The sequence below is a fragment of the Myotis davidii genome, unplaced genomic scaffold (assembly GCF_000327345.1).
Source record: "Myotis davidii unplaced genomic scaffold, ASM32734v1 scaffold837, whole genome shotgun sequence".
Taxonomy (NCBI): domain Eukaryota; kingdom Metazoa; phylum Chordata; class Mammalia; order Chiroptera; family Vespertilionidae; genus Myotis; species Myotis davidii.
The window spans coordinates 38580-50279 of record NW_006291728.1 but is presented as its reverse complement, the minus strand read 5'-3'; the positions used below and the strand labels follow the sequence as shown (position 1 = coordinate 50279).

Genomic DNA, 11700 nt, shown 5'->3' with positions numbered 1-11700 from the left:
TGGTAGACAAAAGTGCAACCATATTCATAATTATGTGAAATATTTATTTTCGTGAAGTATAATTTTTAAATCTTTGCTCTTATGGATAAGTCTATTTGTCATGTTTCTCTAAGTGGTGTAGCTCTGACTCATGTTTAGGAATCACTCCGAGGCCCATTTTTACAGCCATTGTGCTGCCTCCCAGTGTCTGTGCTCCAGGAGATCCATGCTCTCGATCTTGGGCAGAGAGACCTGACTGCACAGGAAGTTCGCAAAAACAGTAACCGCAGGCTTCCGCATAAGATAAGAAATCCCAAGAGCCCTGGAAGGCCTAAAGAAGCTAATAACACAAAGGGCTGCTTTTGTCCTTGTGGACGACTTAATACCCCATAGCCAAGGAATGATATAAAGTTCTGTAACCAGGACACAGGTGTTGACAGTGTGGATTTTCTCCTTAGGATTCGGCAGAAAAACAGCTAGATATAGAACCATCATTGACCCAGCGGCAACACCAGCCTTTTTCTAATTATTGCTTCTGGAGATATCCAGGCAGTTTAGCTCAAGTTAAATTAGAACAGCAAGATTCTTTCAGAGCATGGAGTATCCACTGATTGATTTTTGGTCTGAATGCAACTTCATCAATGAACCCCCCATGTACATAGAGATTCCCTGCTACTTCTTGGCCTTCTTCCCCCATCCTCATACTACCTCTTGTTACACCTTTAGGACATCTACTCATAAGTCCATTGTGTTAAACTAATCAGGAGCTTCTGCTTTCCCTTTTACCCCAAATCCCCCAGTGTTCCTGGATCTTGTTTCTGTGGTAACAAGTAGCATTTGCTTCCCTTTGACTTTTATTTTATTTCCTTTCCTATAACGTACCCTGAAACACTCTGAAATGTGTTTTACCTCCCTCCTAAGTCCCATACGCCCTTCACAGGGTCAAAAAAGACCTCCAAGTTGCTAAACACAGTGGAAAATTTTGGGTTAGATATTGATGTTTATTTGGGGTCTGCCTTAGATTTTCTGTTTTTGTCAGTGTACATAATTTTCAAATAGGGCTACCCCATTAGCTGCAAATGCCAGCTGTATGTTGGTGTCTCACATCTCTATGTCCATTCTTCATCTCTTCTTCAACCTTGAGGCAAGTCCATTAAAACATCTATTGGGCATGTCCACTTAAATAAGCCCCCCTCCAAAGAACTTATACTCATCATGCCAAAATGTAATTGCCATCTTCTCACCTAACACTTCAAACCAGCTTCTCTTCCTCCCATTCTCTGTCTCCGTGAGTTGCAAATACTCAATTGCAACTGTGCAATGGTCAGAAACCAGAAAATCTTCCTTGATTCCTTTGTCTCTCTCATTGACACCTCTGCTCAGTCACTAAGCCCTATCTATTCTCTCGCTCTCGTTTGCACTCTTGCTCTCTCACATTCTTGCTCTCTGGCAATACCTCTGTCGGAAACCACCTATTGTCTTCACCAGCAGAGAGGTGTGGACAAGGAACCCGGAAGGCTGGTGACCCTTGAGCCCTGGCAAAGGTCAGAGCTATGTGCCCACTGTTTAGTTGAGACAATGGTCGCTGAAGCAACTTCCCCACCAGAGAGTCATGTAAATCCTTATTGATAAGATTGTCTGTTACTGTAACTTGCCTGCCTAAGGGCTATGGGTGTGTCCCAAACTGAATAAAAGGATGGCAAGGCCTGAGCACAAGTGGAGTCCTTCCTCTTGTGTTGGGCTTCTGCCTGGCCCCCAATTACCAAATTATTATTTCTTGTCTCATCTCTGTCATTTGCGTGGGGCCCCTCATCCAGAGCCCGAGCCCTGAACCACATGGGATGTGGGTCATCACACCCTCTCTCTCTATCTGCTCAGCCAACATCATAGTCCAAGCCACTATCATCACAATACCATCATAGCTCCTTACCTTTACTTTTGCTCCCACCTAAATCATTCTTCACATTGCTACCAAAGTTATCTTGGTAAAATTTAAAGCATTAAACCTTTCAGTGGTTTCCCATTGCATTAGGGGATATTCAAAACTCTTTAATTGAGGCAAGTCCATTAAACACTTAGAATCAGGGTAGTCTGAGATTGCCTGGGTTTACATCCAGGCAAGTGATCTTGAGCTATTGGGTTAGCCTTGCTGAGCTTCTGTTTTCATATCTGTAAAATGATAATAGTAGTAGTAGTAACAATAATAATAATAATAAATGCCTCAGTGTAGTTGTATTTAATAAAATTGTAATGACAACAGCACTTTAGAATGCTTTCTGTCTCATAATTAAATAAATCACTGTTATCTTTGTTTTTATTGTTATTATTCAACAATTTTTTTTTAACAAGACAGGAACCGTGGTAGATAATGACAATACTATTTTGAACAAAATAGGCAAGGTTACTGCCCTCTGGGGAACTGATTTAAAATTTAGTCACATTTTTTACCTCGCACAAACTTACACTCTAAATTGTACTATTGTAGTCCCATTACATGCTAAATTTTCATGCTTTTTCCCCCTTCCTCTGGGCATTTAATTACACTCTCCCTGTTTCAGAAAATATTATCTTCAAGTCCTCCTTCACTGTTTAACTCTTCATCTTTCAGATCTCAGTTTAAATATCACTTCTGAGATTTCTATAACTGAGTTAGGTCCCCCTTATTCCAGCGGTTCTCAACCTGTGGGTCACAACCCCTTTGGCGGTCGAATGACCCTTTCACAGGGGTTGCCTAAGACCATCCTGCATATCAGATATTTACATTATAATTCATAACAGTAGCAACATTACAGCTATGAAGTAGCAACGAAAATAATTTTATGGTTGGGTCACAACATGAGGAACTGTATTTAAAGGGCCAGAAAGTTGAGAACCACTATTAGACCATTTGTATTTTATCTATTTACATATGTTTACCTCAATTCATTCAAAACACTGAAAGATGAGGGAGTCTCTAGGTCTTGTTTACTACTGTTTCCCCAATGTTAAGCATAATGTCTGATAACATATAGACATTAAATAAATGTTTGTGGAAGGAAGGAAGTAAATAAATAGAGGCCACAAGGATTCTTATGCCATATTTGCAATTGAGGGGGGAGAGGGAGCACGCAGGAATGGGTGTTCTTATCAGTAAACTGATGGTCACATTTGTAAGTTACATTCCATAAACTAATATGTCTCCAGCATTTCAGTCATCATCTGGAACATTTGTACACTTGGAAGAGAGAGTGGTAATATGTGCAGAAGACATCTTAGCAGCTATTACTTGAACTTGCATACTTACTGTCATTCTGCTTTATAATAATAGAAAGACTATTTTGAATAAAGACTCATGAGTAATTAATGCTGGTTGAATTGTTGGAAAATAGCTACTCATGTAGTCTGAGAGTTGGCATCACACCCTAAAGTAGCTGTACTCCATCTTGTTGAAGAAATGCTTGCATGGCTCTGCGCACCATTGTAAGAGAGAGTAATAGACTCAGAAGAATTTCAGAAATTATTAGAGACTGTGGGCTGTCTGAGCAATCAGTTGGCCATAGAGAGAAGCGTACTAGGCCAGCAGTGACAGGGCTGCCAGAATTGACAAGCATTCTTAGCCAAGTTCTGTCCTCATCAAGTTTCCTAGCTGTAAAAATACTTCAGTGTTTTGAAATATGCACTCACATATGGCAATCACTTCTGACTGTAATATAGTCCTGGACAGCATTACAACTGAATCATGTTATGGTCCCAAACCTCTTTCTTCCAGAAAAAAATCTTTCCTAGAAGATGAATATGGAAAATAGCAAAACAAATAAACACACACACACACACACACACACACACACACACACACACACAAGAGTTGCTCTCCTTAGTTCCCTTTACACCTCAATCTAATGACCCCTGAGGGTAGAGTAGAAAGATCACTGTACTGGTTATCAGAAGACAGATTCATGGACTCCCAGGACAGAAATGAAACATAAAATACTTCCATCCAACCAGACACCCTTAGTTGAATTCCCTTCTACAACAAGAACCCTCCAGGCTTTTTCCCCAATAGCCTTTCTGCTCTCGGACAAGTAATTTACCCTCAATATACTTCAGTTCCTCCATCTGTAAAAAGAGGGGTTATACACTCCAGGGTCTTTTTATAGCATAAAAATGTGATTCAATAATACTAAGAACATATAGAAATCTGGCCCAGAAAGCAGATCATGAAACCTGTTTAGTTGTTTGGTATTTCATACAACAAGTAGTCTAAAAAAATAATAATAATAAGATCTGGGGCATTCTATAGGACTATATACCAGGGATTCTAAAACAGTGATGGCGAACCTATAACAAATATAAGTCTTTATTTTATATGGTTGCAAATATAAAAAAATTTCTATATGTGACACGTCACCAGGGTTAAGTTAGGGTTTTTCAAAAACGCTGACACGCCGAGCTCAAAAGGTTCACCATCACTGTTCTAAAACCTCTCTGAATTTTATGCAAAAGTAACGTATTCTTGCAGTAGAGCCCATAAGTTGTTGGGGTTTGGGGGGGGGGGGTCCTGCTTTTTTTGTTGTTTTATTTTGCATTTATTTATTGCAATATTTTGCATTTAAAATGGAGATCCAAATGGTGCTTGAGAAGTACAACATATTCCAAAGTTTATTTGCTATATAAGGATTTTTGAAATTTTATTTTAGTGTGGTAAGAACACTTAACAAGACATCTAACCTCTTAACAGATTTTTAAGTGTACAATGAAACTTATTAATTAAAGGACTGGCGTGAAATACCACTAAGTGGCACATCAGTGACTACTTTCCCCATGGGCCTGCTACTTTACTAAAGCAGAGATGAAAGGCTTAATATTGTCCTAACATAAGTGATGATTTAGACTCTATTCTTTTCTCCCAGCCATTTTCAGAGTTCTTGTGAGAATACCTAGACCTGAAATGTGGAATCAAAATTTGCCTGGAATTCTCACTTGGTATGTTTATTTATTGTAGTAAAAATCATTTATATGCACTTCAGGATTGAGCAAGTAAGTGGATGTGTTGATGTTGTATGGAGTTCTTATCATGAAAGAAGGGAAATAAAGTTAAGGATTGGAGTATCAATATGATGCCTGAGCAATAATATCACATTAGCAATGAACATATTTAGTGTCTAGATCTTGGTTTCTAAAAACCATTCCCCATTAAAAGGAATGATTACTTCCTACAGAAATGGCTGATGCCAGGGCTAGGGGAGGAAAGATACAACATGAGCCTGGAGTATCTTGTTTTAAAGTAAGGACGTTATAAAATAACAACAATGGGCAAGGTTTTGAAACAAGAAACTAGAAAGGAACTTCCACCTATGAGCAAATCTGAAACAATTTGAGCATCAAAATAAATAAGGGAAATAATAAATTATAACCCATTGAATAAAAAAGAATCTGTTAGTCCATAGTGATAACAGAGCCATCCAAACAGACAGAGAAAGACAGAGAGGACAACAGTCAGATAGAATGCCAACTAATAAATATGGAGAGAATGATAGATTTAGAATAGTACCATTTTGTAACCATCACAGTATAGATTGGTTAAGGCAAGAATCATCAACTTGTACTAAATGTGTGGTAGGGGGATGGGTGAGAATATCTGGATGAGGATATTTGCATGGACTTAAAATATCTTCCCAGTTTCCTAATTAATTGCAAGAAGTAGTAACTATACAGTGGAGAAAACAGATGATACATTGACTAGTTGATCAAAATTAACCTCACCAGTGAAGAGCAGATGAGAAATGGGTGCTTTGGATGTGTTTCCCTGAAACAGATTCAATATCACCCATGTAGCTTACAAAGAGGTCTCACTTGAATCTAATCATAAGGAAACATCAGAGAAACTTAAATTGAAGGGCATTGTATAAAAACGGACCCGCATTCTTTAAAAAGAAATGCCAGTATCATGAAAACAAAGTAAGGCTCAGGAACTGTTCCAGATTAAAGACTAAAGAGACCTGACAACTAAATGTAATACACAAGACTGGACTAACGTCTGTGTAAGAGGGCAAATGCTGTAAATGGACATAAATGAGCCAACAGACAAAAGTAGAATATGGACCATAGGTTTTAGAGAAAAGATTTTATCAATATTAAATTTCCTGAATTTGATAACTGCACTGTGCTTCTGTAAAAGAATTTGCTGTTTTTAGGAAAGACACACAGAATAGTGAAGGGCTTGTGAGGCATATTCTCAAATAGTTCAGAAAAAATGTTTAAATAAATGTGTGTGTGTGTGTGTGTGTGTATAAAGATACATATATAGCTAGAAAGACAGAGACAGATAATAATAAAACAAATGTGGCAAATCATTAAATATTAGTGAAGGATGAAACTGGGTAAAGAGCAATCAGAAGTCTTCTTACATTGTCCTTGCAACTTTCCTGTAAGTTCGACATTATTTCAAAACACAAACTTTTTTTGACTGGTGCTGATAGTCAACCTAATTTCAAATGATAAATAGAATATCTTTAAAACTTTCTTGCCCTGGAAAATCATTTACTGGGAAATGCTTTTTACTCAAATGTGTTCATTTTCTTTGCAGTGAAAAGAATGATGATGTGAAATATATGGAACACTGAAAACATAGCAACCCACTTTGAAGCAACCTTTAAAAGCTAAGGTAAAAATTCCTACTCAGTCAAAGGATGTAAACCACAGCATGTTTTTCCTGCATGTATACAGACACACACACACACACACACACACACACACACACACACACACACAATTTGTATATCATGTTAACTTATTTTCCTCAGTTAAAATCACGGCTAACCTCTATTAACACTGTCCGTGTAGTTAAGAGCAAGCATAGCAGTGGACTGGTCACATAAATCTAACTCCCTAACTTCAGCTTTCCCGTGAAGATGATGGAGGTGATGGGTTCGGGAGCATATAGGCTCTGTGCAGATACACCTGGTAGTAAGTGTTGGACTTATTCCTGTACTTGTCTTTCTAATTAATCTGACCATCCTTTAGGGTGGAGCTTGTCTATAAGATTACATATTCCTGAAAGGAATTTGACCAACTGCTTTCAAGAGTAGTAAATTCTTACCAATCAGTTTCAAGAAATCCTAGCTTGCGCATATTAGGGCCATTTTGCTTCTGTGTCTGAAATTCTCCAAGTAATCATGGTATTGTTCCAGAGAGTGACAACATAGGGAACAAATCTCATTTACCCTGCAGATCTTTCCTTTGTACTGTTGAGACCTATCTCTTTCACTTACTGACAAATACATTTTTTCCCTTCCTATTAGCTCCACTGAACCCATCTTCCTATGAGAGTGTGAAACTGAATTGTATTTCGCCTTGAGCAGCAACAATTTCATCAGTTAGATTATGACTGCTGAATCTTTATTCCCGGGATATGGCAAGATAGGGCGACAGCTTCCAGGCTGCTGACTAGCTATTTTCGGACTTGTAGATTTGTAGCACAACTGACTTATAAATCAATGCTTGTGTAAATATATCTGATACCGAAACAAAAAAATCTATCATTTTATCTACTGAGTCTTGTTCTCATTAAAATCATAATGTTCTCTAATTTTTTATCTTCTCTTCACATTTTATGCCATTTATGAAACAAGCAGGATTAACTACCAAAGAGAAAATGAAATGTAATTGGTAAACATAAGATATACACAGCACCTTACGCATCTGAAATGCCTCTAAAAATATTTTTTGCATCTTCAATCTTTTAGTAAATTTTCCACCAAAATCTTTGTTCACAGTAGTTTTCTTTAGTGTATCTTCAGAGTTTTATGACTAGGAATATTAAGTAGAAAGCTGAGAAAATTAGGGCTGTGGTTCTAATTCCTAACAACAGTGTTTAAAGTCAGTCATCTGTAAAATGGGACTAAGTATACACAGGATAATATGCAAAAATTCATGAGCATGTGCAATGTGATATGAATTCACAATGATAAGAAATGTGACCTCTACGTTTCTTGACTAGAAGTAAAACTGCTAGAGTCAGAAAGCACAAGGTCCAGCCTGAATTAACTAGTAGATAGCAAAGTGATCCTCCTCAAAAGCACCAAAGCTATTGCAGGGCACTTTAACTGCCTGGTATGAGCATTAGAAGGTGCATTAGTGTTCTGCTGCTGTAACAAATTACCCCAAACTTAGTAGCTTGTGCTAATACACATGCTAATATTATATTTGTTGTAACACACAACCAATAACAAGTTCTGTTAGAATCATAAAAGAGGTACAGTCCATGATCCAAATAAAAGACAAATTTTGTAAAGCCTAGAAGCTTGTGATCTAATAGATAACACAAAGAAGCTAGATATTGGCTATTTCTATACACATAAAGACAAAACTTACAGAACCACATCAGTTGTAAGTTTGGACAGAACTAATTAACTGAGATTCTGTCCCACAGCAGCAAAGACATGGAAAAATCTGTCCCTTTCGCTGAGCAGAACAATAGCTGATCAGTTTGACTGAAAGTTGAGGTCAGAATAGTTTAGAAAGGAGACTGCGACCACAGGTGGGAAAAAACTCTGTAAAAGAAACATCTACATTCACAATCTCAATTTCATGGTTTGTGGGAAGAACCTGGGGTATGTGAATATATATTAATACCGTCCCCACCCACTATGAGGTCTGGGGCATACTTCAGTCTGCACTCCCTTCTGATCTGATCGATCAGAATGATGGATTCAGACCAGAGACCATTACCAAATGAGTACGTGAGGAAAAGGAAAATCTCAGAGTTCCTCTCCCTGAACCATCCGTATGCCTGGCCTGGCCACTCAGTTCTCATACTTCCCATTGAGGTTTTGTCTACACTCTTCTTGCCAAGGGGTCCCAGGGCCTCTAGGAGCCATCAAATCAGCTCTCGCACTCGAGTTGAGCAAGTTGTTCCATACCCGCCAGGAAGTAGCAGAGAATTGCTTGCCACGATGATGCAGCACTAAAGGGTCAAGGGACTTCATATGTGAGTTACAACAAGGAATGTGCTAGGGTGGAAGCTTGATTCATGCCCAAGTTGTTAATAGAATGCTAAGGTCGTTTCACATGGGAAGAAGACAAAAACCTCAAACATTTTGTTTCATGCAAGGTTGTTTCCAGAAGTGCCTATTCTGCTGGCTCCATTCAGACACACTGAAGGCTTGGTCTGCACTGCTGTGATTAATGAACATTGTATTTTGCTTACAGCAAAAATTGTGAGCAGGGCACAGTGGTCACTCTTCAGATGTTAGAAATACCGTGCAGAGGTGTTCATCCGAACTCGATGGAAAAGGCAGGTGTCTGTTGAATTATACTGATGGAAATAACTGGTCAATTCAGTCCAACAACTCGTCAGTGACTACTCCATTCCAGGTGAGTAAAGCCTCAGTTCTCTTTAACAATCTGTGTTTGAAAGGCAACTTTTCTCCTCAGGATATATTTCTATGTATTTTTGCTAATATGTAGTGTTTCTAATATACTCTGTATACTCTTGACAGTTGTTGATAGTCTACACTTTATAAACTCTTCATAAAAATATATTAGGTTGTTCCATTGACTCCTAAATAACAGAAGTAGAGAAGGTAACCTATTCTTTTACTCTGCTATTTCCTCCACTATCATTTCTACTATTGTCTAGAATGTAATATAAGCTGGAAAAGACTGAAATAATTTTGAAGTCACAGGTGACTCTCTGGCCCTTTCAAAACATATTAAAGTTCTCAATAACTAAAATAAAAATGTGGATCAAAATGTCAGAAATGTAACCTAAAGCACATCCATACATGTCTCAAATGTCACCATCCCCCACAGGATTCGTAGGTTGCAATTTCTTAGTAATTTTTCAATATATATGGCAAATAAACCAGAGTACTCCCTATTCAAAACACTCATCTTAAAAAGTAAGGATAGGCCATGGCTTGAGCAGTAAACAGTAAAACATTATTTATTAGCTGCTTTCTACTATAAGGAAAAAAATTACAGCACAGAAATGTCTAAGAAAACTGTTCAAGGCAAGAAAGCCAGGCCTGAATGAAGTCAGAACCACTTTTCCATTGCTAGTTTGGCTTCAACAGCCAGTTAGAAAGATGAACCCTTTTTCCAGAATATGAGTAGCACTGGGTTTAGCCATATCATCTTCTGATGTCATGTAATAGAATAATGGAATATGTACTGTTAGACAAGATATATGACAGCATGGAAGTTACATCAAGCGTTTACTCAAGAAAAACTGGTGTGCCTGGCCAGTGTGGCTCAGTTGGTTGAGCATCATCCAAACACCAGGAGGTCACTGGTTCGATTCTTAGTCAGGGCACATGCCTGGGTTGCTTGCTCCTCAGTAGGGGGCATGCAGAAGGCAATTGATGTTCTCTCTCGAAGTTTCTATCTATCTCTCCCCCTCACTTCCTCTCTCTGAAATCAATAAAAACATATTTTTTTAAAAGAAAGAAAGAAAAACTGGTATGAGAGAAGACAATTTATATAAAAAAAATGCTTCAGAAATAGGAACATCAATTTGAATGTTACAGAAACCAAAAGTTTTATCCCTAGACAAAAAGTTACTATGATAATAAAATATTTCTTTGACTCCTCCCAGGACTCAGACAATGAACCACTGGTGTGTAAAAGTTCCAAGAAGAAATGTGCACATCTGAATGACTGCACAGCCTCTCCTTCAGTTCCGCTGTTAACACTGAAAGTAGACTTATGAGGACAGAGAAAATAGACTGAGCACAGCTACAGTGGATGGATTCATGGGGAAGCACTGGAGGAGTAATGTGGGGCTGAGGGAGAGCTGGCTGTGTATTTCCTAAAGGGACCTAGGAGTTGGCCATGTGGAATTGGCAAGAAGTTGCTTCATTTTGTGACAAATAATTCTTCTCTGATTGAACACATTTAATATCTTTGAATGAATGACAGCCTTATATATTGAAAACTATATATTTTTTAAAAAAATATTGATTTCAGAGAAGAAGGGAGAAGGAGAGAGAGATAAAAACATCAATGATGAGAGAAAATCATTTATCAGCTGCCTCCTGCATGCCCCACAATGGAGATAGAGCCCACAACCCGGCATGTGCCCTTGACTGGAATCAAACCCAGGACCCTTCAGTCTGCAGGCCAACACTCTATCCACTGAGCCAAACCAGCTAGCACTCAATTTTATTTTTTTTTAAAGAATGATAGTTCTCTGTCATACTCCAAAAACAAATGCATGTTAGTCATTCAATAAAGATCATACAATGCTCATGAAATTCCAAGGCAAACCAACAATCCTGTCAAGAATAAACAGAAAGGTGAAATGCCAAGCTTCTCTACAATTCTTTTTTTCCCAAGGGCTAGAAGTGTTGGCAGACATGTGTATGCGGAACCCTGATAACAAGCAAATGAACAGGTTTAATTTCTGGGCCAGATGTGCTATATGGAAGAGTCATGTCCAGGGGAAGCCACATAACATGTCAGTACAAACGAGGCTGGTATCCATCAACTATTAGATTCACTAGCTTCTACGAAATACATTAACATCCAATTAAGTGACATTCTAAAAGGCAAAAGAACAAGATAATTCTGTTTTGTGAGCCACTTCTGTTAGAAAGTGTATTTCATGGAAAGCAAAATTATCAAGTTAGGAGAGATTTATAGAGATACTTCAGAGAAAGTTGCTCAATTTATAAATGGGTAAACTGGGACCCAGGTAAGGGAAGTGATTTCCTCTAGGAAGGTACATAGAAGCAAAGACCT

The 11700-nt window shown here is 38.2% G+C and overlaps 1 long non-coding RNA gene across 1 annotated transcript; it reads left to right on the top strand.

Moving 5' to 3' along the window:
• Positions 1–4867: 4867 nt before the first annotated feature.
• Positions 4868–9313, top strand: LOC107183297. Its single transcript, XR_001514080.1, has 3 exons — positions 4868–4941; positions 6545–6622; positions 9169–9313. It is a non-coding gene; the product is annotated as an uncharacterized LOC107183297 (long non-coding RNA).
• Positions 9314–11700: the final 2387 nt, after the last annotated feature.